We start from the raw sequence: 27,272 nt of genomic DNA, 5'->3' as shown, positions 1-27,272 counted from the left end.
TTTATTAACTAATAAATTTTTGCTGAGAAAATAAGAATGAAACTTAAGCATAAAAAATTAATGCAACTTATAGCACTTAATAGAATTTTAAACCGACATAGTTAACTAACAAAGGCCATTAATAAATCATTTTTATAAAGTTTTTACTGGTAATTTTTCACGAAAAGTATAATCTATAATTTGCATTTAATTTTTTATGCTTAAGTTTCCTTCTTACGTTTTCAGTAAACATTTATTAGTTAATAAAATATGTAAAAATAAAAATTATCCTTCTTTACATACTGCGCTCACAAATCATTATGGGAATATCCATTTACAATAATTGACCGCTTTATTTTCGACGACGATGTTTTGTAGCACGATGTTTTAGAACTGCGATGTTTTCTCTTTGCGATGTTTTCTCCCACGATGTTTTGTAGCACGACGTTTTCGCCTTGCGTTGTTTTCTCCGCGACGTTTTCGTCCGCGATGTTTTTGCCGCGATGTTATCGGCGGACACCTTGTGGAATTTGTGTTGACAGCTGAATATAATTTTATGAGCGAAGTTTTCTTGCCAAACCACTTTGTTTTCTAATCTTGAAATTAAACGTTTTCACTACGCTCAAACTTTATGAAAACATCACTCATGAACATAACCGTAATGTCACCTATTGTCCTACATTGCTTAAAAATGATAACCTATCTGAACCGGTAAGACAGTCAGACGGCTTAATATCCCGTTTACCTTCTAGCTACAGTAATCACAACTCAAAGTGAAGGTTTAGAATAAACTTATTTATTAACACATCCATCTGAACAATTACACAATCTTAGGAATGTAACAGAAACATAATCCCTGCCGCTCAGGAAATAGAAGACAAACGTTCAAGTCAAAGTAACCGTAAAAAGAAATAGTGTTCTCCTAACTAAGCCAAGGCTTAGGACCTAAACATTCGCGAAGTAACTACGGCTTGGCGAAGCTAAAGCAGATACGTTTTTAATTCTAGTAGCAGTAAAGTGTATCAAAGTAGGGGATGGGAGAAACTGCCAAAAGCTTTTTCAAATTGAAGAAATCTGTGCTTATTTATATGTTTATTGATTTCGTGGAAGTTGACAAAAACAGAAATTTACAAATAAAATAACATTTAATATAAAGCTTCATAAACTAATCTACATTTGCTGAAGATTTGGGTCTTCAAAGGAAATTTGGGCTAGTTTTCTTTAAAGGCAATATAAAATTGCAAAAATAAAATTTTTGCAATGTTTCATGAGCAAGAATTTCAAAACTAAGCTTTCCAGAGCATATTGTATTGAAAAATATGACATTATCGAGAGCATTACATATAAAATCACTCAACTTTTATAAGGCATTTTCTCCCTTCTTTCTGCATGCTTTCGGGCTGTAATGATTAGCACACTCGGCGCGTATTCAAGAGATCCAGGTTCGAGTCCTAGCGAGGGCATTGCTCATTTTTCACGTCTCCACCATCAAAATAAATGGCTCTACAGTGGCAACCGAACTAAAAAAGGTGGTGGATGATGATTCGGATTTGGCAATTGAGTCCCCTAATCCCCAGTCGTCCTTTAGTATATATTTTCTCCCTCCTTTCTGCATGCCTTGGTAGAGTAATGGTTAGCATACACGGCGCTTATTCGAAAGGTCCAGTTTCGAGTCCCGGCGAAGGCATTGTTCTTTTTCAGGTCTTATCAGAATAACTTAATGACTTTACAACTCACTTTAACCTTTAGAAGACGGGATGGCCATTATAGTGGCCATACTCTCTTTGAAAAGACGGGGTTGTCCACTTTAGTGGCCATGTCTTTCTCCCCCATTTCCCAGGCTGAAAAGTGGGGTGAAATGTCAAATTTGACGTCTTTGGGGTTTTAACCACTTATCTCTTTCAAAGATCTTCCTTTTGCGACATAGATGCACCCCTCTGAGAATCCATTAAACTACACACAAGAATCTTTGTTGCAAATAGGAGGTGATTTCTTAAAGGGGGAAAAGCATTCGGTTCAAGATTCCCCGTCTTTTGGTAGCTTTTACTGCTACCAAAGCCCCAGCCTCAAGCAAAATTCTCCTTATAATTAAATAATTAATTAAAAGCTTACGTATATACCTTTTTGGTAATTTGGTTACTTGGACAGAAATTATCACATTCTTCAATACACTCTATCACGGTGAAAGCGGTTAATATGCCTAACCGGAAAATGGAATATTGAGGTTTCTAATCTCGGGGATGGAAAGTTTATTGCTTCGACAATCTTAGTAGTATCTACAATTATGTTACTACAAAAAGCAGTATGTTTGCTCTTAAAGAAGGATGCCTTCAAGAAGGACTTTCTAAAGAAAATTAATTTGTTTAACACCAACATAATCAATCAAAAAACCCAGCCAAACATTCTTTCGGGTTCATATTCTAGTGGTCTGAAACCGGAATACGAATCTGAAATAAAAGTGCCAATATCCACCATAATTTCGGAATTTAATCATTCGAGTAATATCTGCAAGCACAAATTTCGTTTCATATATCATTAGCAATGGCCAATTCAATAAATAACATTTTTGAAATTGAGTTAAGGTATTTAGCTATCTGGTTTACGTACATTCAGTATATTCTCTCAGAGAGCTATCCTAGATAATAAATTTGATATGTAACCGGTTACAAATTTCAATGTGCGTCTGTTACTTATGCTTAAATCTGTCTTGTGCTTACTTAATATATTTCATTATACAGTTTTACCATGCATATTATGTACATTGAAGTATTTGTGGTATTGTAAAGTTATATCGTTATTTCAACAAATGATGTATTTTCCAAGTACATATCACTTTACGGGTGACTAGTTGTCTCCTAAGATATCGACTTAATATTTACTTTACCCAAGCTGTCCTTTATTGATCCCTCCCATGAGTTCTGTTATTCCTTTGGCCCTGGCATCTGCTCAGGGCCCCTCACACTGCGAAATGGAACCCTGACAGTCACACCCTTCCCCCCTTATACTCACGCTTGCCGTCTCTCCCCGCAGGAGCTGCCGCAGCAACCCATCCCCGATCTCGGCAGCACCCTCGACCGGTACCTGGCTGGCTTGAGGGCCGTGATTCCCGCTACCCAATACGAGAGCACGCGGCAACTAGTAGAGGATTTCCGGGAAGATGCTGGACCCAAACTCCAAGCCGAGCTGGTCCGACTGGCACAGAACACAGACAACTGGGTGAGTACAGATTCCGATGCATTTTGGTGGTGTCTTTGGACACGGTTTTGCCCATCCGCATTCACATAACAAGACAATTCCGGCACATTGCATTGTGTCGTAAGGAGAATTGGCATTAAATTATAAATATTATAAAAGATGTTAGTTGTTTCATATACTTCATTTAGATAACTTTATTGCGCTGATAATTTTTAAGAAGAATGCGTTCATAATTCACCAAACTTACCTCTTCTTTAAGTGCAATAAAACACTACGTACTATTACATTATCACGTAGATTAACTTTCAATAATACTTTTTACTATTTATACCCTTATGATTTTTATCAATAATAAAGTATTCGTACTCATATTATATCAAGAATATATCACCTCTACTATTTCTGCAAGAATGTATTCATAATTTACCTAACTTAGCTCATCTTTAAATGCAATCAAACACTATGTACTATTAAGTAGCACGTATATTAACTTTCAATAATAGTTTTTACTATTTAAAACCATCTGTGTTTCATCAATAATAAAGTACTCATATGCATATTATATCAAGGATATAGCATCTGTAAAATTTCTGCAAGAATACGTTCATAATTTACCTAACTTATCTCTTCTTTAAATGCAATAAAACACTAAGTACTATTACACTATCATGTATATTAACTATTTATACCCATCTGATTTTATCAGTAATATAAGTATTCATATGCATATTATATAAAGGTTATAGTATCTGTACTATTTCTGCATCATTTAAAAACAAAACGTGTCCAAAAATATCTCTTGTTATCGCGAACGATATTACCACTAAATTTATGTATTATCTGAGCTTTGCAGTAATGATGTGTGTTGTACAGTTCTATGTAATAGATCATCAGTACTTCTGTGCTGAATGTAATATTGCTTAAGAAGTGACCACACTGGTAAATAGTCTTTACACGTAGTGTAAATTCTTAAAACTGTTCTTTGATGTGGTGTCACGTGCTTGTTTTACACAATTGTTGCCACTAAGTTTCTAATTAATATGAAACACATTTATAGTAAAATACATGTGATTTTATAAGAAATATAACTTATTGGAACAGGAGTTAATATACGTCCTTAATATGCATGTTGTGAAATTATACGAGTTATTTAAAAGCAAATCACAAAAAAAAAAAAAAAAAAAAAAAAAAAAAAAAAAAAAAAACATAGTTCTTCACATACACATACATAATTTAGATTCAACATTATTGAATTTAATATTGCTTGAAAAACGACCATACAGATATATAAATAATTTAGAACTGTTACGTTGTCTTTACATATTAGTGTAAACTGTAAAATGCTTTCTTTTTTCTTGTGTCACGTGCTTATTTTACACAATTGTTTCCATTAAATTTCTTAATAATTATAAAATATATTTGCTGTAAATACATGCAACTGTATAAGAAATTTCTGAAACTGAAGTTTTAATATTCTGTCCTGAATGTTCATGTTACAGATTAACAGAGTTTCTTAATATCAAGTCATATAAATAAAACAATTGATCTTCATATGCAAATATATAATTTATTTTCATAGCTACTTACATAAAGTTAACATGCATTATGGAATATGATGGAATGCTATATATAAAGTATTATAAAATATCCTCAAAACTTAAGAAAAAACGAGCATTTTAAGGAAAGCGGAGAGAATTTAAGTTCAGAAAATATTTCCGATATGCCTTAATTTAGAATGGGCAAAGTATTAAAAATATTAAATTCCGATGAGAAAATGTATGGTTTGGTCTTGTAGATGAATTAAAGGATCAATGCAGTGTTTTGCTGTTCTTGGTAAGACGCTTACTTTATTCAAAAAAAAGTTGTCAAATTTCTGGTATACATTCCCATGTTGCTAGCCTCTTCTGATTTTATTTCATGTACTGCTACAATCTTACATTTCATACTTGATGTCACGGATAAATAGGTAAATTAATATATGCATTAAAGAATTTTAAACTTAACACTGTGGAAAAACTTGCGTACATATCTTTGAAAGAATTAATGACATATTGATCAAAGACTGCCAATTTGAATTAGAAACACATCTTACTAAATTACATATGAAAGCAAAATTAAAATATACATTTCGTTTTAAGCCGAGTTTTAAGACATCTTATGTATTAGAGAATAAGTTTTAAACTTAACACTGTGGAAAAACCTGCGTACATACAGTACAGGATTACTACTATATGATCGAAGACTGCAAATTCATATTTTGAGTTACTATGCTGTACTTTAAACTGCTATTATTTAATTTGAAATGCAGGTTGAACTAGAATCACGTGCTTACATATGACTTTAAATTAAAATACGAATTACTGTTTCATCCGAAACTCAAGATATCGAATGTATTAGAGAATAGGTTTGAAACTTAACACTGTAGAAAGGCCTGCGTAAATACTTTTGAAAGGATTAATGTTATAGGGACCAAATGCTGCCAATTCATGTTTCGAATTACTACGCTGTACTTTAAATTGCTATTTAACTTGAATTTCAAGTTAAACTAGGATTACGCACTTACAAATGAATCCAAATTAAAATATGGATTACTGTTTAACTCTAATCTTAAGACATCGAATGCATTAAAGAATAAATTTCAAACTTAACACTGTGAAAACGCCTGCATATATACTTTTGAAAGAATTAATGGTATATGGACTAAATGCTGCCAATTCATGTTTCGAATTACTATGCTGTACTTTAAACTGCTTTTTAATCTGAAATTCATTACGACTTAGAACCACATGCTTAATAAACTACATATGAATCCAAACAAAATTATCGATTTCTTTTTAAGCCAATTCTTAAGACTTCTTAAGATTCTTAAGATTCGTTCTTGGCTTTAGATATGTTTTAAAAATTTTCAGGTAAGTAATTTCCTTTTTGCCCATTTCGAAAGCAAAATTTCTTACATGAATGCAAGTAATGTAATGATGGAATTAATGTAATTTTCTTAAGCGAAACGTACATGAGTACACTAAAGTGAAAGCTTAATATTTTGGCGTAAGAATCGTCTTTTTATAAAGGATATTAGTTATGTGTGTATATGTTACGGTGAAACACCGAAATCTGGAGAATGTCGACTTTCACCGGTGAATGTCAATATTCACATAGTCGCTTGGTGTATGTCCGAAATATTTTCCAAATACTCTTTTTTCTGACTTACACCGGTCAGTGTCGACATTCACCATGTACTAATGCTGAATGTTGAATATATAAGAATATTATATTTTCTTCTCCGTAATTCAGTCGCGAAACAACGCACTTGAGACTTAAAATAAGAACTTAAGAACATAAGAACTTAAAACACATAGTACATTCAAAATGAGAAAGGAAAATAATAGAAGTTAAAAACTCAGTTATACAGTATGCTCTAAATGAGAAAATAAAATAATAGTAATAAAAAATTACTAAATTATGTGATTCAAATCTTATTTATTGCAACAACTTAAACAATTATGACACTTTGAATTGCACAAGACGCCCTCGCTTTTACATCTGCATTTATTTGTGGAACACTTCCTTTTGCAATGACAACGTGTACAGCTTGCGCACCGCTTCTCGAATTAGCTGCAGCTGCTTCTCTCAGCGACATTTCTTGTAAATAAATATCATCTATGGAAAGTAACTTTTGCTTACAAATTACGAACTGATTACGTGTGTAAAGCTACTTGAGAGTACCGTTTCGTTTGCAAGTTTATAGAAGTTTATATAGTCTTCTATTCCAACAACAACCGCTTACACATTTCGGTTATTTGTACGACCACGGTCGACATCAGGGACTTGTATTCGTACAGTATCACCAATTTGAGTCAATCTTTTCGACCTAAACCAGAGCATATCTGTGATTGTCGACATACACCGGTGAACGTCCGAATGTACAAGAATGTAATGCAATATTCGATCTTTCACCGACGTATTTGGTGAATGTTGACATTCTCCGGTGAAAGTCGACATTCTCCAATTTCGGTCTTTCACGGTAACATATGTTATATATATAGGAGATAAAACATAAAACACATAAAGAAAGTTTAACGCAAGATATAGCAGTTTATTTGGATTTAAGGTGGGTCACATAAACTGAAAGTAAATATTTAACAAAGTATTTATAATTATAGGAAATATATAATATATATAGAGAGAGATATAGATATAAAACTTACGACATAGGGAAACAAAATTATTCAATTAATTAATCATTAATATGAAAATTATTAAAGAATTACAGAGGTTAAGATAGAATAACACGCCGAACAAGTATTAATTCAGAAGTTAAACGACAAAAAATCAGCGTTATATTTTCAAATTTTCACTGTGTATCGTCTGCTAATTCGCAGTTTTGTTTTCATGCAAAATATCGCTTTAAAAGATGTATTGGGTGGAAGTCTATTTTTGTGTTTGTTCCGAAGAAAATTATTCATGTGAAGAATAATCGTTATCAAATAGAACATTTAAAACATAAAACTTTTAGGTAAAATATTTCTCTAATTACAATGAAAATCGTCTAAAGAATGTGCAAACAGCTTCTTTGAGATATATGAATATGTACAAATTTACATTTTTATTAGTATCTGTGAATTATAAATTTGTGATTAATAGAGCTTAAGATATATTTCGAAACTCTATTTAAAATTAAGTGAGATTAATTCCAAAATATATGAGTTCTTTTATATCACAGTTTTACTTTCGAATCTGCAAATTTTTTTTCTCAATTAATGAATTAATTTATTCGAACTACGTTTTCAAAAGTGTAAGATAAAAGCTTACTGCAATATATTTTTCGTGATTAATTATTAATCTAAAATAGCATCAATTCAGCTAAAAAAAAGTACATTCATTGTTACACTGAAAACTGTAATTTTTTTGTCGTCCGATTTATTCTTCTGAAGTGTCTGATTTCCATTATTTGACAGTATGTTATTAAAAAAATAGATTCTAAATTCAATTCAGAAAGGAAATTTAGTCAGAAATTATGATAGTTCTTTGCGACTAATTAATTAGATTGCATTTTTAGAATAACATACATAATTATTTAAAAAGATCTAATTAATTCAAGGAGTACAAATATTTACGCTTCCATAAAGCACGCGTTTTTGTTTTTTTAAAGAATTTTTAGAGAAACATTCTTAAAAATACAGGGTGTTTATAAAGTCCCGGACCCATTTTGATGTTTAATAACTCATAAAATAATGAAGATATAAACAAACTTATGGCAATTTTTGATGGAATAACTTATATATTTTCCTTTTCAGGTTTAAATATCTTTACTTTTGTAAATATCGTCTGCGCGTGTGGTTAATTTCAGATAATTTCATTTTCCAGTTTAAATATCTGCACTTTTCTAAATATCGTCTGCTTATTAATTGCATTTTTCTCTCTTGTTCTTGGCATCTTTCTGGCATTGTTAATCGCCATAATGTGCGCATATGGGGATCTGAAAACCCCCATGAATACCGTGAGGCACAAAGGGATTCCCCAAAGGTTAATGTGTGGTGTGGACTAATGCACGACCGAGTCATTCGGCCTTTCCTTTTTACAGAAAAGATGGTCTCATCAGTCGTATACTTAGACATGTTGGAAAACTTCGTATTTCCACAACTAGAAGAGCTTCAGTTACATGACGTTTTGCAACAAGATGGTGCACCACCTCATTGGGGTACATTGTTCGTAGTTCTTTGAATGACCATTTTACAGGAAGATTGATTGGGCGAGGAGGTCCAATTCCTTGGCCACCCAGATAACCTGATATAACGCCGCTGGACTTTTTCCTTTGGGTATTTGTAAAGGACAACGTTTACAGGAAGAGAGTGTCGAAAATTGATGACCTAAAAGCCAGAATTACAACCGCAATGGCCCCTGTGGATGTCGACATGCTTGCCGGTACCTGGCGTGAAATTGAATATCGACTTGATATTCTCCGTGCGACGAAGGAGGCACACGTGGAAAATCATTGACAAGGATCATGAAACGTTTGGAGTCTATCTAACCATTTATATTATTAATTTTCCTCTATCTTTATTATTTTATGAGTTATTAAACATCAAAATGGGTCTGGGATTTTATAAACACCGTGTATATTATTTATATTTATAACATTCCAGGTTCATTATTAACATATAGTCAAATCAATTGATCCATTTCTCTAAATTTATTATTTAGAACTTAAAACAACGCTTCTAATTGCGATGTCGCATTTTAAAACAATAAAAATTTGTTTTAAATTTGATATGTAAATTTGCAAGTCTTAGCTAGCAAGAAGAATTATGTTAGATGTTTTATCTTGCTTAATTTATTCTATCATTAAGGGATTAATATAAAATTAAGTAATTATACTTCCTGTTACTTGTTTTAGCCTCCTTGTTTTGTTCTCTTTTTAAAAGATTAAAATAACTCGAAATAATTTTGAATTTTAAAAAAGATCTGAAATTTTTCAGATTTTATATTACACTTAAAGGGGCATTTTTTTAACGTTTTATGTGTTACCTTTATTTTTTAAATATCATATTCTTCGCAATTAAACCATCAAATTCCAGTTCAACGGCAATATCATAAAAAAAATAATATTATATCATATTAAAGAATAAACGTGATTCTTGCATAAAGACCATGTTGTCCAAGCTTTTCTTATTTTTATTCACAACACATCTCATTCTTAAACATATAGACTGAAATACAATACAGGTATATGTAATCAGGTAATCCAAGAAAAAGAATAAAGAATAAACTAACCTACTAAACAAAAAGTATCCGTTACAAATTCCAAATATTTGTTTGCATAAATGTTTATCGCAAGGCCTGCCGGGCAAAAGATATCAGACGCTTGCAAACAAACGACCGTCAGAGATCACATGATCATTCTATTTTTAACCATTTCAAAAGTGAAACAGCGGAAAATGCGAAAACGAAATTAATAGCCTTTCTAGGAAAATCGCCTTCTTGGGATAATAGCTGCATATTTCACAAATATTTATTTACAAGTGCATGAAAAATATTTGAAAATACATATAACACTATAAACTGATATTATATATCTAAAAACCGTTAACGGATTAAATTTACAAAGTGAATTATATTCTTTTAAATGAAATTCATGTACCTATAATAGGATTCCGAAGAACAGAAAAATGAATAATAATATTATAAAATATTAGCGAAAGAGGAGAAATAGGAAATTCAAAAATCTCATTTGGCATGTAAACGTCGCAAAATTGTCTTTATGTCATGTTATGAAAAACACATTATTTGCTAGAGGATTTCGTGTGTTCTAAAACAATTTGTACTGAAATTGCTCAACATGTCTGCTTAATATTTATCGATGTTGTAAAATGCGTACTACTTGGCGAACGTTTTTCTTATATTTTTAAAACTATTTGTGTTTAATTTGCGCATAGTTTTGGAAAGCAATGCTCTCTGTGCATTTAATACAGAAGGTCGAAAATTCAATACATTGCATGCTATTTAAATATCTTTTTGTAAAATCACTTTTTTTCTTGAACGTATATAAAAATTATTTATTAAATTACATTTTAACTGTTGTTAAAAAATATCAAGAAAGATAAGTGTTTGCATTAAAATAAAAATGTTTTTTAAAACTACATACAGTATTATATATATTATGCAGCAATTTAATCGCAATGTTGTAACTGATTTGAAAAATATCACCTTAATTAATTGGTTATTTTGCACCAAATAATTGGTTACATTTGTACCATGTCGTACTTAGTACGACATGGTACAAATGAATACTACTTAAATTTTGGAAAATTCGACTAGACAAAAATAATTAAGAAAAAACTTTGAAATAATCTCTTGTTAAAAACGTTTTTTTCACATGTACTTTAAATTATTATTTGTATTATAGCAGTTGAGTTTACAGTTTTCCTGAATTCCAGTTTTGGCATACATAACTAATACATTCAATACCAAAGGCAAATCCCGCAATCTATTAATAAAAAATATGATGTGTACACCACATGACTTCCTTGTACGAAATATTAAATTATACGTATTTTTTCTTGCAATTCATTTAAACTTACTGGATTGAATTAAATTTACTTCGTAGATAGCGCATAAACCACAATAGAATAAATGCACTCTTTAAAATTCACTATATTTGTTTACCATAGCGACACTCTAGGGCTAGGCTTACTTAACAGCGTTATATTCCGTTCATATCATAACTCAGAATGCACAAAATTTGTAACATTTGAATAATTATCTAATCGTTGCCACATGTTCTGTTCAAATACTGTAATAAATGTATAAAAGAAATTAAGCAAACATAACAAAAAAGAAACAGTTTTCCACCCACGATTCAGAATTTCTCATTAATTAACTCAGTTCTCACGTCGCGGCAAGGCAAAAATACATAAAAACTCAAAATATCTATATTAAAATTTACAAAGTAAATCTTAAACACTTATTTCCTCGAAAAAATTCCAGAAATGATAATTCTAGAATTGATTAAACATGATTTAATTCGCAATAATAAATGAAGCCGTTATCTATGTTGTTGCGAAGCTTAGTTTCTCTAGATTGGCAAAAAATCTACTATTCTGCTGTTTCAAATGTAAACAAATATGTCCGCCATATTATTTAAAAATTAGGCTTAACCGCACTTAAGCAGCATTTAAATTGTTGGTAATTCTACAAATATTGCTTGAAGATTTACTAAAGGCATAAAAACCTTAACCGAAAGATACGAACAATCATTTTTATATTATATTATCAATATTAATCATTTTTAAAGCAAAAAATGCAAACATATAAGAGTTACATGTTTTTACAAACATAGTAGAGTAAAGAATCTCAGCTCACTAAGCCGGGTAACAGCGTGGATATATATATATATATATATATATATATATATATATATATATATTTACATACGTTTGGTGCGGCCGATTGCAACCAAAATAAGAGGTATACATCTACATGTTATAGCAGCCCTATATACAAAATTGCAACGTTCTGAGGCTACTCGTTTTTGAGTTATGCGAGATAAATACGTACATACGTACGTACAGACACCACGAAAAATTCTCTTCAGAATTCATTTTAAAGCAGTTTTTTAATTTTTTTTTGGAGGAAACGAGTCTTTTCTTCTGTCCTTACGTACAGATGTCGCGCAAAACACTCGCTAAATTGCATTCGATAGCGGTCAAAATAGACATTTGCGTTGAAATGTGCTGCCTGAAACTTTTCGCGATTGCGATACTTCCTTTTTACTTCGCACAAGGAATTACAAATAATGAAAAAATTTGAAAGGTTTCAGATTTTAAGGGTCACCCAAAAGAGTTTGCTAAAGTTTTTTACTTTCTTAATGAGGTCGCAGGATACTCAGTCTGCTGTTGTAATTACCCATGATGGTCCATTTGTTTTGCCTTTAGCGTCATTAAAGCTTAATTTCTTCAATTACGCCACCTACAATTACAACAGCAATATAACAATATTTATATTAAATTTAACAAAATTTAGAAACCCCGATGGAGTGTTAAGCGTTATCATACATTTTTATATTTTTTCACGCTTTTCTCAGTTTATCATTTCAGTGTTCAGTTTCCTTAGAAGATGGCTAGCAAAAAATATTTTCGTCTTTTTATTATTAGCGTTGTGTGTGTTTAGTTATTAAATATCACGATTTTTGTACATACGACACATAAAATACAATTCAACAGCAAATTCACCAGATATTTAAAAATAGCGTATCTTTAGAATTTTCGATACACAGTCTCGTGCGCTGGAGATAAAAATAATTTATTCCGTGCAGTGTTGCCACTGCTCGCTTTCAAATCATTTAGTTTGTTAATAAAAATTCATTAAATATACTAAAATATTTTAGTAATCAACTTGAAATTACACAAAGCAAAAACTGTGCTTAAGGGAGAAACTATTTCGGAATTTGAAGAATTTACTTTACAGCAGTAATCACAAAATATTCTGTTTTTCTACAGATAATGCTGTCTACCCCCAAAGTTTATCTTCAGTGTTATTGCCAACCTTCAACGTCTAATCGACATTTGCTAATGCTATTTCATCGTTTACATAATATCGTTAATTTAGAGCAAAGTCACGAGGTAACTTCCATAAGAGATTCTCTATAATGTTGATGCGCCAACCATAGGCCGAGCGGTAAAGTCTCGGAACACTGATAGTTCGGTTCGAAGTTCGAATTCTGGCCAACGATGTGGCTGCATGGGTGGTTTCGTGTTTTTCTCCGCGTGTAAAGTGCATACGAACCAGTTTCCCTTAGAAAGTCCTTTACGAAGGCATCCCTTTCGTTAGACATATAGCCCTCGAGTGCTTTGCCATAATTAAATAAACCAAAATTCTGTAACGCTGATACACAAACTGATTACTATTTGTTCAGTTTGAAGCAAACAATAATCAGTTTAATACCTTGGTTTGCAGTTGCCAATGTAGACTATCGTTGAAGAGAACATTCAAATGCAAATTTAATATCATTCTTTAAATCCTGTCAAAGAGAATTTCATGAATTTGGTTCCTAAAACAATTAGAGAGATTACTTCGCCTTTTATTTTTAGCTCTGGAAATAACGTACATTTTTCATTAATGGAAGTAATGGAGAGGAAAGAGTAACTGAATTATTAGCTGCCCATGGAAAACTTTAAAATGGAATATATGTGTTTATAACTTATGCAATATTTAGGAATTCATTCTTAAGAGAACTTATCAGATTCTAAAATTCTCATTTTTCAAAAATACTTAATACTTTTGTACTTCTTACATGAATATTCCGCTATTGAAAATGGAGGAAACTGCAATAAATTAGACATCTTGATATTGTCAAGGAATATTTCTATTTGGTAAAGCTTTAGAACAAGAACAGTAAGGTAAAAAATCTGATGTGTACACCACATGACTTCCTTGTACGGAATATTAAAATATACGCATTTTTTCTTGCATTTTATTTAAACTTATTAGTTTGAATTAAACCTACTTCGCCGACAGCGCATAAACCACAATAGAATAAATACATTCTTTAAAATTCACTTTGTTTACCCATAGCGAAACTCTGGCGCTAGGTTTACTTAACAGTATTATATTACGTTCATATTATAACTCTGAATGCACAAAATTTATATCATTTAAAGAAATATCTAATCGTTGCCACATGTTCTATTCAAATACTATAATAAAGCTAGAACTATGTATAAAAGAAATTAAGCAAACAAAACAAAAAAGAAACAGTTTTTCACAGACGATTGGGTATTTCTCATTCAATTAAATCAGTTTTCACTTCGCTAAAAGGCAAAAATACATAAAAGCTCAAAGTATCTGTATTAAAAATTACGAAGTAAATCTTAAACGCTTATTTCCACGAAAAAATTCCAGAAAGGATTAAGCATGATTTAATTAATAAATGCAGGCGTTATCTTTGTTGTTGCGAAGCTAAATTTCTCTATATTGGCAACAAATCCGCTACTCAGCTGTTTCAAATGTAAACAAGAGCAATGGCAGCCATCAAATTAGGCTTAGCGGCTCTTAAACAATTTTAAAATTGTTGATAATTCTAAAAATATTGCATACAGATTTATTAAAGGCATAAAACCCTTAACCGGAAGATAAAAACAACATAATTCAATCATTTTTAAAGCAAAAAACGTACAATTTGCAAACATATAAGGGTAAAGAAACCGAGATCACTGAGCCGGGTAACAGAGTGGATATATTTATAAATATATTTATATACGTTTGGCGCGGCCGATTGAAACCAAAGTACGAGGTGAACATCTACATGTTTTAGTAGTCTTATATACAAAAGTTCAACGTTCTGAGGCTACTGGTTTCTGAGTTATGCGAGATACGTACGCACGCACGTACGTACATACGTTCGTACAGACGCCAGAATCTCTTCAGAATTCATTTTAAAGCAGTTTTTTAGTTTTTTTGGTGGAAAAGAGTCTTTTATTCTGTCCTTACGTACAGATATCATGCAAAAGCATCGTTAAATTGCATTCGAAAGCGGTCAAAGTGGATATTTTCGTTGAAATATGCTGCCTGAAGCTTTTCGAGATTACAATACTTCCTTTTTACTTCGTACAAGAAAGTAAAAACAATTTTCGTATTTAAAACTCTTTCAGTGGTAGTTATGGAGAAGAGCAGATTTCATGGTTGAAGTTGCTATATCTTATCTTAAGTACATCAGCTAAGAGCAGCCTAATTCAAGAACTAACGGAGAATTTGATTCACGTTTTATCACTTAACAATACTTAGTGCCGTGAAAACGATTAATTTGTTTCAATGTTTATTTTTAGATGGTGATTCCAGTGAATTCCGTGTCTAGGACACGAATATGGGAAACTTTTATCGCCTTCATGTCTAGGATTTGAGTTTCGGGATTAGGGAAAGTTTTACGGGTTCCGTTTCTCATTTTAATCAGTAGGCAAGGTGATAGGTATCTAGAATTTATGAATGTTTACGACATTCATAAAGGTTACAGCAACGAAAAGCTATGGCGAAAGTATGGGCCAAAAAGATAATTTCAAGGCAAATAAGGCAAATGGATGAACGCCCATTCGGGCCTGTATAAAATAGTACTTTAGAGGACAATCTACTCAACGTAAAACAGTTTCTGCTATGAGTTTATAGTAGTCTTCTCAGTTATGATTTAGATCATGAATAAGATTAGCATACTTACCATCATATTTAGTACTATCAACCCCTCCGGACATCATTGACGATGATGACCGCAGTGACCTGCCGTCATGTTCACTGTAAGAATGTATATTACACTGCAGTGTTCACTGTCAACTATAATTAGGCATAGTGATAACCATTTACGTATCTGGCTTTAAAATAAAGAAATATCAGTTTCGCAAAGTCAAATGCATACTATACAATATTGCATACTAGACGTTCTTGTATGTGATGCAATAAATTCGGATTCACAAGTGGATTTCATCGTTGTTCCAGACTCTTTGGAATGTATAACGTGCATCAGTTGCATCATTAAATTCAAAGTGCTTCCGTGTTTGTGTGATGTAGGAAAAGATTTACTTTGGAAAGATAAACCCATTTCAATTGCTGGCTTTAATATGGAACATAATGGCTGATATTTTTCAGCCATCCAGCTCCAGCAGAGAAAGCATTTGAAGATATTTTTTCAGCGTGAAGTTTCTTGGAGGAATTGCAACTGGCATCGTATCTAAGACGTTCACACACCATAGCGTAATGGTATCTGTAAGAGTTAATGCCTTCGTAAGTTATCAATCCAGAAGGCAGGAATTGGCCCACAAGTACAACTTTCGAAGTGCAAGTCTAGGGGTAAATCAAATAGTTCTTCATAAACTGCTGAAGAATAGGTATTTCTGACGTTATTCAGTGGAAGAAGTAGGTTTGCCATAAAGGAATAAATAGACTTCAAATTTTACCATAAATTAATTATCATTTTGCTAATATGATCACATGAGATTAAAATTTGTTGAAATGTAATTCCAATGTGATGCCACAATATAGAAATAGTTTGTAGCGGCAGACATGTTTGCCATAAAATGGGACTAACAATATGCTAGAAAGAATGTAAAGCTCTTTCAGAACTCAAAGAGATGGTACACCTATTTGCAAAAATGAAAAAATGTTTTATGAATATAGAAGATGAATCACCTTGCACCACAGCTATTTCTGAAATGAAAGGTGCTATTGATGTGTTGATTTCAGAATGGAAGTTTAGACAAAGGTTCAAAATTTGAGTCCATACATAGATTTTAATGCTTATCAAATTGTGTATTTTTAACTAAGTTATATTTTTAAAACAATAATGCCTATTAACAGCAATGCCTGGTCAAAAACAATACCTATTGAGGTCAATAATATAAAACTAGAGGAAATTCCAATGTCAGTGGTGTTTTTTGCAGAATTATAGAGCAATTACTTTACGGGCTATGATAATATCTGCTCCCTTTATAAGGTATTTCTCTCTCCTTCTTGGCATGCCTTCGTGGTATAGTTGTCTGCACTCTGGTCGCGTAATACAGAGGTTTACGGTTCGATTCCCGGCAAAAACTTTGCTGATTTTTCATCACAGCTGCTTTAAAAATATCTTAATGTCTCTACAGTGGCGCCCGAACTAAAAGGGTGTTGGATGAGGATTCTCCTCACTCAGGATTTGGCGACTGGGTACCCTAAAACTCCACTCGCCATTTAAAAAGGGAAGTATATAAGTTATTTCTCCCGCCTTCTTGGCATGCCTTCGTGGTGTTGTGGTCTGCACACTGGGCGCGTATTCCAGAGGTCCGCGGTTCGATTCCCGGTGAAGGCGTTGCTAATTTTTCATCACTCCTGTTTTAAAAATATCCTAATATCTCTACACCTTTAATAACGTAGTTACTGGTTTCAATGTTTATATGTGTGGTTTTGCATGTGCGTGTGCGTACTGATGATTTTGCAATAAAATAGTTACTAACAGAATCTATAACATATGTTATAGTTTAAGTTATTTTTTTCTGATGGACATTTGGTTAGCACTTTATTAAGAAGTACAGTAGAGAAAAATAATGTAATGAAGATTCTGAAGAAGAAAGAGAATACTGGCATTCACAGGCGGTATTCAAAATGATAACCAGTAGGTACAATATAAACCTGCAATCTATCATGTAAAGATTCCTGCACACATTGTACAATTTGAACCCAAATTACAGAGCAGGCAGCTGTAGTAAGATTGGATTGGATTGGATTATTTAATTATGGCAAAGCACACGAGGGCTATCTGCCTAAAGGGAGGGATGCCTTCGTGGAGGACTTTCTGAAGGAAACTGAGTTGTATACACGTTACACGTGGGGAAAACCACGAAAACGCCCATGCAGCCAGCCCGTTCGCGGGATTCGAACCTCAGACCGAACTACCAGTGTTTAGCGTCTTTACCGCTCGGCCGCTGGTGGGCGCAGCTGTAGTAGGAAGCTTCATATTGTTGCGTGCGTACGGGTTCGTAATAAATTGAATACACAGGTTCGATGAAAAGTGAATAAAATTTATTGTTATCACAAAACTACTAAAATATTCAACAGAACTTAAGTCAAAACAACGCTAATCCGATTCCACCGCCAATTCGCTACAGTAAACAACAACAGTTATCCAAACAACAACTGAAGTGAGATGTTTTCCTCCTGCTTTTATAAGCTTTTACATCAATACGAGAATATTCTGCTATTTTTTCGATTTTTCTCTATAGCAAAAGAGTACAGTTAAGAGATATCCATTTGTTAAATGTTAATTGCACGTGTTTCTGTATTTTAATTTTTTCAGCGTAGGTTTCTCTTCAAATATGTCTCGTGCTGCATTGCACGAAAATATAAAACAGTTTTAATTAAAATTATACTAAAAAAATAGCTAAATAAATAGAAAAACCGTAACAATATATTCTGGTGTAGTTGATATACCTTTAACTGTAATGCATGTGACTATGCGTTGGGCAATCCTCATGCTGATAACACAGATAAAGAAATTTTCAAACATCTATGGAAGAACGCCTGTCAGAAGTTTAACATACGTATTGAAATCCCTTCTATGAACAAAAAGTCTAGAATATTATGGTTATTTACTCTATACCGTGTATTTATCACACATGTACGTTGACGTTTAATTTGAATGTTTTTAGCTACATAAATTTAACGTTATTCAATTGTAAAGACTTAGTTACAGGTACTGATAACAGCAGATATTTTCATTTAACAAAAGAAACATTTGTATGATTTTTATATACATTTTAATTTTTTTAATTTTTATTTTTTTTAATAATACATTTTTCTTTCAGATTCTATACTGTCGTCTGAATTTTTCTGATTTTGTTTTGTTTAGCAGTATGAAAAACTAATGTTTAGCTTATATATTCCCCTTTTTTTAAAATCTTTAATAGCTTTCAGTGCTTTACATACTTTCTGTCTCAGTTAGTTCTGAAAATTGATTAGTATGCTTTAATTCTTTTTGAAATTGTCGGTACTGATTTTCATATATTTTTTACTCAATATCATAATTACGATTATCGTTATTGTTATTACAATGGTACTTTGGTAATAAAATATACTGCATAGTCTGTCATTATAATATACTTGATGAAATGAGCGGTAATGTGGAAGCTTATGAAGTCCTTATATTCCTTAGAGCACTGATCTAATTATGTTGTTTACACACATAATTGCCAAAATCAAAATAATATATCAAAATAGGCTTATTTTGTAATGTTTTCATTTTCCGAAAATTGATTATACTCAATCCCTTTCTTATCATTCCTTTTAAATTTTTTATTAAAATTTAATCAAATTTGATATTTGCTACATTTTTCAATGAAAGGACAAATAAATAACCTAGAAAATAAGCGTTTTATTCACATATGGGAACTTAATTTATGTATAACAATAGTTCTGAACTATTATTTCGTTTTAATATTACACTGTTCTACATCTGCAAGAAAATTAATTTTGTTTTGCTTTGAATCGCTGTATCTCCCAGATAGGGAACGAAAAGTAATCGGTATTTTCTCTTCTCCTATATATCTTAAAATTTTGCTTAAAGTACATCTAAGTTAAGCCGCTTATATTTTAGAATATATCTCCCTTTTTCGTACGCATTTTTTTACTCATTTTAACTTTCGTTGCACATTTCGATGTTATTTCTATTCTCTTTTTAACTTTAATAAGCCAGATCGATGAATATATTTTTCTGATCACAAGCAAACCAAAATCAATGCAGAAATCGAAAGTTTGTTCGAGAAAAAATACGATTATCTCAACCTATGCACCAGAGAATAGCAAACCGCAAAACTTAGAGGTCATATGAAGGACAAGACCTCGAAAATAATCTATGGCAAAAGGCTCTCGAAAGAATTTTGTTGCGGGTGCTGCTCTCCTCTGTAACAAGCAGCACTTCTCTTGCCGCATAAATCTGGGGGAAGAAAATTCCTTCCCCCTTACATGATGGAAGTAAAGAAAGGGGGAAGAAGAAGGTGGGCAGCCATTCAAGCGGTGCATGCCATTGGCTGATTAGTTTTATAAGCCTCGCTGCACCTGCGTCCTGCAGAAGGTACGGGTACAGTTAACGCAGGAAATAGGAGTTTGTTGGAAGTGCTTGAGTAGTGGGAGAGGGGGGTAAGGGGATTGTATTTGAGATGGGACGAACCTCCCTAATTTTTGGTTGGAGGACGAGGATGAAGGATGACGTTGAAAACGCCCCCTGGTGGCGCATCCCTAGTTCGATTTATCAGTTTCGAGTCGGAATGGATGTCTGTATGTATGGATGTAAATATTGATTCGGAAGTGTTCGATAATAATCCGGATGGGAGTTAATTAGAACAATTAGAGCATTTTTGCAGAGAATGGAAGATAAATCTTTCAATTCGAAGCATTTGGTATTGGCGAATACCAAATGGGAGAATACGGAGTTTTCTTGAAATTAATATTTAAATGGATATTTTTAATTATATGAGAATTGAAGACTATATCATCCTGTACGTGATTAATTTTTAATAAATGATTGCTTTACATTTCAAGTGATATATATAAATCTTAAATATTCTAGAAAGAAAAAGTAATTTTGCCTCGAATTCTTTATTTTCCTCACATTTAAATTCTGAAAAAGTGGATATAATGTAAACGCATTGTTTCGTTTTATTTGTATGAAATTACGCTAGTTCACGAACTTTGAAGTTCAAATGGTAATTACGAAAACTCAGTGTACAGTAAGACCCCGCTTAACGCTGTTTCGTTTAGCGCTGTTTCGGTTTAGCGCTCTTTTATTTCAACCCGGGGATTCCACGAAATCGCTCGCAGCATACGGGAATTCCCCGAAATATTATGCAGCGATAGGTTTCAAATACATATCTGAAAGAGTGTACTTGTATTTCTTGTTTGGTGCGGTATTGTACAGACATATTTTGAAGGGGTAAATGTGGAAGATGTCGAAGAAATAATTCAAGAAGCAGCGGCTAGTCTTTCTAATGATGAGCTCAAGGAATTAGCTGAACAAGAAGAAAACAAAAATGATGACAGCAGTGATTCAGAAGAAGAGCAAAAATAACTTTCGATGGCGTTTGTAAAAAGGAGTTTGTCTACCATAACTGAAATAATGGATCAATTCATTGAAAATGATCCGAATTTTGACAGGAGCTCAAAAGTAAGGCGTGGTGTTAGAGATGCTCTATCCGTTTATGAAGAACTTTTAAGAGAACAACGCAAAAGAAAAAGGCAAACAACATTAGATGCTTTTGTCACAAAAAGGCAGAACACTGAAAACGCGGAAGGCTAACTAAATATGACTGACTGAGAATTTTATTTGTTTTTTTTAAGAATATTCGTTTTGTTATTTATATTTTGTTTTTATTTTTGCAAGAAATAATGATGTATTATTAATTTGGGCTTTAAGAAATAAATGTTTGGTTTTATTTTTATTAAAAAAACATACTTTTTAAATTTAATACCTAACCAATTTCCTAGCCATCTTCCCCTAACCCCAATATTTACATGTAAAGATAGCCTCGTTTAGCGCTGTTTCGCACGCGGGGTCTTACTGTATATTGTAAAAGAAGCATCGTGTTTAAATTATAATTAACTCTAGTTCGTATTAAACTTATGTTAAATCTCTTCTGCAAATATAAAAATCTAATGATGACACCATATGATTTCCATGTATGCCCTGTTAAATTATACACATTTTTTGCTGCATTTCATTTAAGCTTATTTCCTCGAATTTCATTAGAGATATATTTCTCATCCAATTAAAGCTTTTCGTTCGCGGCAAAGCAAAAGTGCATGGAAACTAAAAGCATCTTCGTTAAAAATTGTAAAATACAAAAAGACACCAAATACAATTAAAATAGTTTAAAAATTTTTTTTACAATTAAAATTACAGAATCTCCTGCTAAAGCAAGATATTCAGCAAGTGGGCAAAAAGACAAATTTTTCGGTATATGATACTGAAAGTTTATTTTTCGTATCACACACTGAAAGTGCAGAAACTGACTTAATCCACTATTCTACTGAGATTTTAAATGTAAATAAATGGCGGTATGTTAGGCTTAACTCGTCACTTAAACTTTTAAATTGTTGATAATTCTACAACTATTACATGCAGATTAACTAAAGGCATAAAAACTACATAATTCGATCTCCCTTTTTAAAGCAAAAATTGCACAATTTACCAACATATAGGAACAAAACAACTAAACTAAAATCACTGAGCCAGGTGACAGAGTGAAAAAATGTATATATGTGATTGGTTCAACCGATTGCAAGCAAAACGGGAGGTGCAAAACTACATGGTATAGCATCCCCATGTACAAAATTTTAACGTTCTACGTCTACTCGTTTTTGAGTAATGCGAGATACATACAAACGCACGAACGTAAAGACTTCAAGAGAAATCTCATCTGAATCCATTTTACAATCTTTTTTGGCAAACAAAGTCCTTTATTCTGTCCATACGCATATATGTCACGGAAAAACATCGTTCAAATGGTTTCGAGGGTGGTGGAAATGGATATTTTCGTTGGAATATACTGCCTGAAATTTTTCGTGATTACAATGCTCTCTTTACTTTGCGCAAGGAAGTATAATTTCGTTTCAATTGCTCGAGACGAAAATAATAAATGCTATAGATCAGACAGAAATCAAAATTAGTAAAAATAATTTATCTTTCCATTATGCAAATTCACTATTTTAGTCAGTGTGTATTAAAATTCTAAACTTTTAAATATTAATTTTCTAAAAAAAATAACTTCGTGAAATTATAAGCGCATCTAAAATTTCTATCGAATTTAAAATTACTGTTTGACGAAAAATGGACCATTAATCTGCAATTTGAAATTGGAAAATGAGATTTCTCAACCATTTTCAGGATTTCGAAACACAATTCCTGATTCTTTTCAAATCATAGTAAAAGAATAACTCTTTTACTAACTTCAGGAAAATTTCCAAAAAAAAAAAAAAAAAAAAAAAGAAAGAAAGAAAAAAATATTTGTTTGAAAAATCAGTGTATTACTGATACACTGCCATTGAATGATCTTGGAATTTCTGAAATTCAGGAATGTCTGAGACAAAAAATATATTTCAAATTCTTCAGATTTGATCAATATTCATTGCATATCATTTGATGCTAACGTTGACTTCAAAAGATTATTAATTCATGTTTGACTTATTCAGAAGAATTCCGTAGGATGTATCTGGACTTATTCAGAGATACAGTGCTTTAATAGTAGAAACTTGGCTTTCCTTTTTATGCTGTAGTTGATAATTATTCTTATGTGACAAATTTTATACTCTGAAAGAACGTTTACGGGGTTGAAAGCATCTGTAAGTTAGAAAGGTTTGTTTTGAGCAACCAACAAGACTACTAGTTACAATACTGGAAAACTTTGAACATGAATAACCACCTCTTCAACTGGTCATAATCGAAATTAGACTGGCTCTGAAAATCAGATTCTTACATGGACATAAATAACCAATAAAAACTAAGGTAAATATTTGCCTGAATTCTTGAATTTACAGTGAATTCAGTGAACAAATAATCACTTTCAAGATTCAAAATGAAGTATACATGCAAGTAAAACAAGCATATAAAGACGATGTTTCCGAAACAAAAACTGTTATAAGACTACTGTATCAGAAAAAAACGCCTTCTTCTCATAAAAGATAGGTAAGCATATATTTTTCCCTCCTTTCCACATACCTTCGCGGTATAATCGGAAGTACACTCGACGCGTATTCGAAAGATCCAGGGTTCAAGTCGCGATCAGGGAACTAAACATTTTTCACGTCTCAACCATCAAGAAACCTAATGAGCCTGTAAGTAGCGCGCGAAATAAAATGGTGATCGACGATAATTCGTCACCACTAAGGTTTAGTGCCTGGGTGTCCTAACAATCCCAGTCGTCCTTTAACTCCTTCACATCCGATCCTCTCCATACGGCCCTACATTGAAACAACCAGAACCGCCCGAAAACGGCCGAGCCTGTAAGCTTGTTTTCTTCCCTCCTCCTAAGATATGCAGTAGCAGGTGCAGTTTCCCCAAATGCATTGTATCAGTTTACTGCAGACAGCTTGTCCTAAGAAATTTCTTATCTTTTGGTTGATCGTGACATTTTGTTGTTATTCTTTTGTGGTCCAGTGTGCTTTTAAGCTTTAAACAGCAATCAAAGAGCAGTTTAAAAATTTAAGGATTATATTTATTTTTAAATAATTTATTCCTTCCTATAAAAATAACGGAAATAAACAAAATCTCAGTCGTGATCATAACAAAGCCAGAAAGGCTTGTTGGTCTGACCTTCAGAACAGTTTTTTTTCTATAAAGAACGGGGTCAAAGGCTAATGGAATCTTTGTTAGAAAGTACAAAGGATGTCATTGGAAAACTTCACACCTATTCTCTGCAATAATGGACGGGGAGGGGAGGAAATTGTGAAACTGGAAAACTATTTCGGGCGTTTCGGTATTTTGAGGACACAAGTTAGCGAAGGGTCTAGATTTCAAAGAGTTAAAAGGGGGAGTATGTAAGGTATTTTCTCCATCCTTTCCGCATGCCTTCGTGGCGTAACTGGAAGCACATTCCACGCGTATTCTAGAGGGTCCCAGGGTTCGAGTCTTGGCTAGGGCATCCCATTTTCCCCATCCCCAGCATCAAAAACCTTAATGACTCTAAAGCATATTTATGAGAGACATGTTCAAGTTTTTTTTTTCTTTTCTTTCTTGCGTGTATGTGTGTGGCGATGAATGTATGTGTATGTTTGGTGTTGAAAGTGATGGTAACGAAGCAGATTTTTGCGCGCCAAGATAGAATACCGGATGTAAGTATTATAGTATAACAAAGTTTTAAGCGGTTACTTTGTAGACAAGACAGATGAACAACGTATGGCCACCTATGACAGATGACAAAAGGCGAGATGAGATACCTTGATTACGTTACCTTGATTACGTTAATTGATTACGTTAATACCTTGATTACGTTAATTGTTGCGCCTTATCTATCGGGTCCACTTGGCATTATATCCGACGGCAAGAGTTTAACTACGAGTCGATGCGTTGTTTTACAGTAGGTACTTGTTGGGACTTGAATCTCACACTCTGCTGAACTTCGTGTCTTCGACAGCCACATTCCCGTAAGCATTCTCTGCTTCATAAAGTCCCTCCACGATGGCTTTGGGCTTCATCTACAGATTATATACTTCTCTTGCTTTTCACGACTGCTCAGACGTAAGAAGGAAATGCGAATTTTCCAACGTTTTCTAAATTTTTTATCTTTGATTAGCCATCTTAAGCGAACACATATTTTGCGTATTTTTTACACAAAATAACTGCGATCTTGATTACATAATATTCTATAATTAGTTTGTGTTAGAGGAAGCTTGTGGAATATAATGTAGAAATATAAATGTAAGAAATTTTACGAAAAATAATATCTGTTTTCCAGGCAAATTAGTTCTAGTGTATTAGTACGTCAGATTACTGTTTCAGATACAGGACAGAGCGTTAGAAGCGAGATAATATTAATTGAGGATACTGCATAATAAAATGCCAGTTACTCGAACCGAAATTCTTTGAAATTCTAGTTATATAGATGTTTTTCTCTTTTTTCCAGGATAAGTAAAACAAAATTTGGTGTTAATTTAGTTACTCGGTTTTCATTTTTTAATTTAATTATGCACAGATTGTTTAAAAAACCTCGAAACGTATTAAAACTTCGTGTTAAATAAACTACTTGATTGATAACAAATTCTATTACACTGAAAATATATATAAATCATTAAGTTCATTAGGTTTATTTTACATATTTCACAAACTATTGAAACTATATCTATCTCATCCAGTATAGTAGACAACTATGCATAATATAGGAGATTTACTTGGGCATATCGGGAAAACTCGAAGATACCTTTATAAGGTATTTCTGCCGCTTTCCTAGCATGCCTTAGTGGTGTGGTGTTCTGCACGCTGGGCGCGTATTCCAGAGGTCCGTGGTTCGATTCTCGGCGAAGGCGTTGCTCATTTTTCATCTCTCCGGCTTTTCCAATTAACCTAATATCTCTACACCTTAATTGAATGGACACACTGATGATTACCTTCTCCAGTGTTCAATTCAATAATACCGTTATTGAAACCAATTGAGCGAGTATTTCATTCAATATTTGTTACAGATATAACACCAATATAAGTTTATATCTCAAACAAAACTTGTCAATAATGCGAAAAGGACGCATGAGATAAAGATTATTTTGGTTTATTTAATTTCAGCAAAAAACGCGAAGGCTACCTGCATAAGAAGAGAGATGCATTCGTAGAGGAACTTCTAAGGTAAACTAGATCGCGTTAAACATGGGATAAACCGCAAAACTGCCTATTCAGCCAGCCCGTTCGCTTGAATCGAACCTAGTCGGTACTACCAGTGTTCAGCGACTTTACCGCTCTCATCAGATGAAGAAATGATGCATTCATGTGATAGCTACCCCAATGACTAGATTTATTTCCACGTGACATTCTCTTGTTTTGAATTAACTTCAGAATATTAATTCAGCTCCTTAATTAGGATTTCCACTTTAATTTGGCATCTCATCATTAATTCAGAATTTTCAATTAAGCTTTTAGTCTTTGTAAGCAAAAGGGGACTTCAGAGACATAGAAAATACTCTGGCTAATCTCCAAATACTAATTCCAAACATTGTAGAAGATTCCAGACATTGTGTCTAAATAGAAGTTATTCCTTTTTAATGAATGAAATTTAATGAAGCTTACACAGCGGAGGCAGTCTTATTATAAATTCTTCAGTAATTGGGCTCCAGGGATTTGCTAAGCTTTCACTATCCGACACCCTATTTTCACCTCGTCCTCTAATAACTGGGAGCAGACTCTTTACAGAGTAGTATTTACATTCAAGATTAGGCATCAAATCAACTTATCCTTATGCTCTACATTTTCCCCAAGCATTGATAAGAAACTTCCCCTTTGTATAACTAATCCTCCAGCAATGCCACCCTCACTCAACAAGAGGTAGACCTCGTTAGGAGTGTCCGACGGTCTTCCGGGGATCGTTCAAAGCAAGTGGGAACATAAACTTCAA

General features: G+C 32.8%; 1 protein-coding gene across 1 annotated transcript in view; it reads left to right on the top strand.

The window, feature by feature from the left end:
• Nucleotides 1-2,857: 2,857 nt before the first annotated feature.
• The window catches only part of LOC118183671 (choline O-acetyltransferase-like), a 189,707-nt gene continuing 165,292 nt past the window's right edge, over nucleotides 2,858-27,272 (top strand). The window contains exon 1 of the mRNA XM_035353269.2: nucleotides 2,858-3,195. The gene's annotated coding sequence lies outside the window, so the exon portion shown is untranslated. The remainder of the gene's footprint in view (nucleotides 3,196-27,272) is intronic.

The sequence above is a fragment of the Stegodyphus dumicola genome, chromosome 11 (genome assembly GCF_044657685.1).
Source record: "Stegodyphus dumicola isolate Sdum_Otavi_A_Nest chromosome 11, ASM4465768v1".
NCBI classification, from domain to species: Eukaryota; Metazoa; Arthropoda; class Arachnida; order Araneae; family Eresidae; genus Stegodyphus; species Stegodyphus dumicola.
The sequence above is the reverse complement of the archived record's forward strand: the minus strand, read 5'-3'. Positions and strand labels throughout refer to the sequence as shown.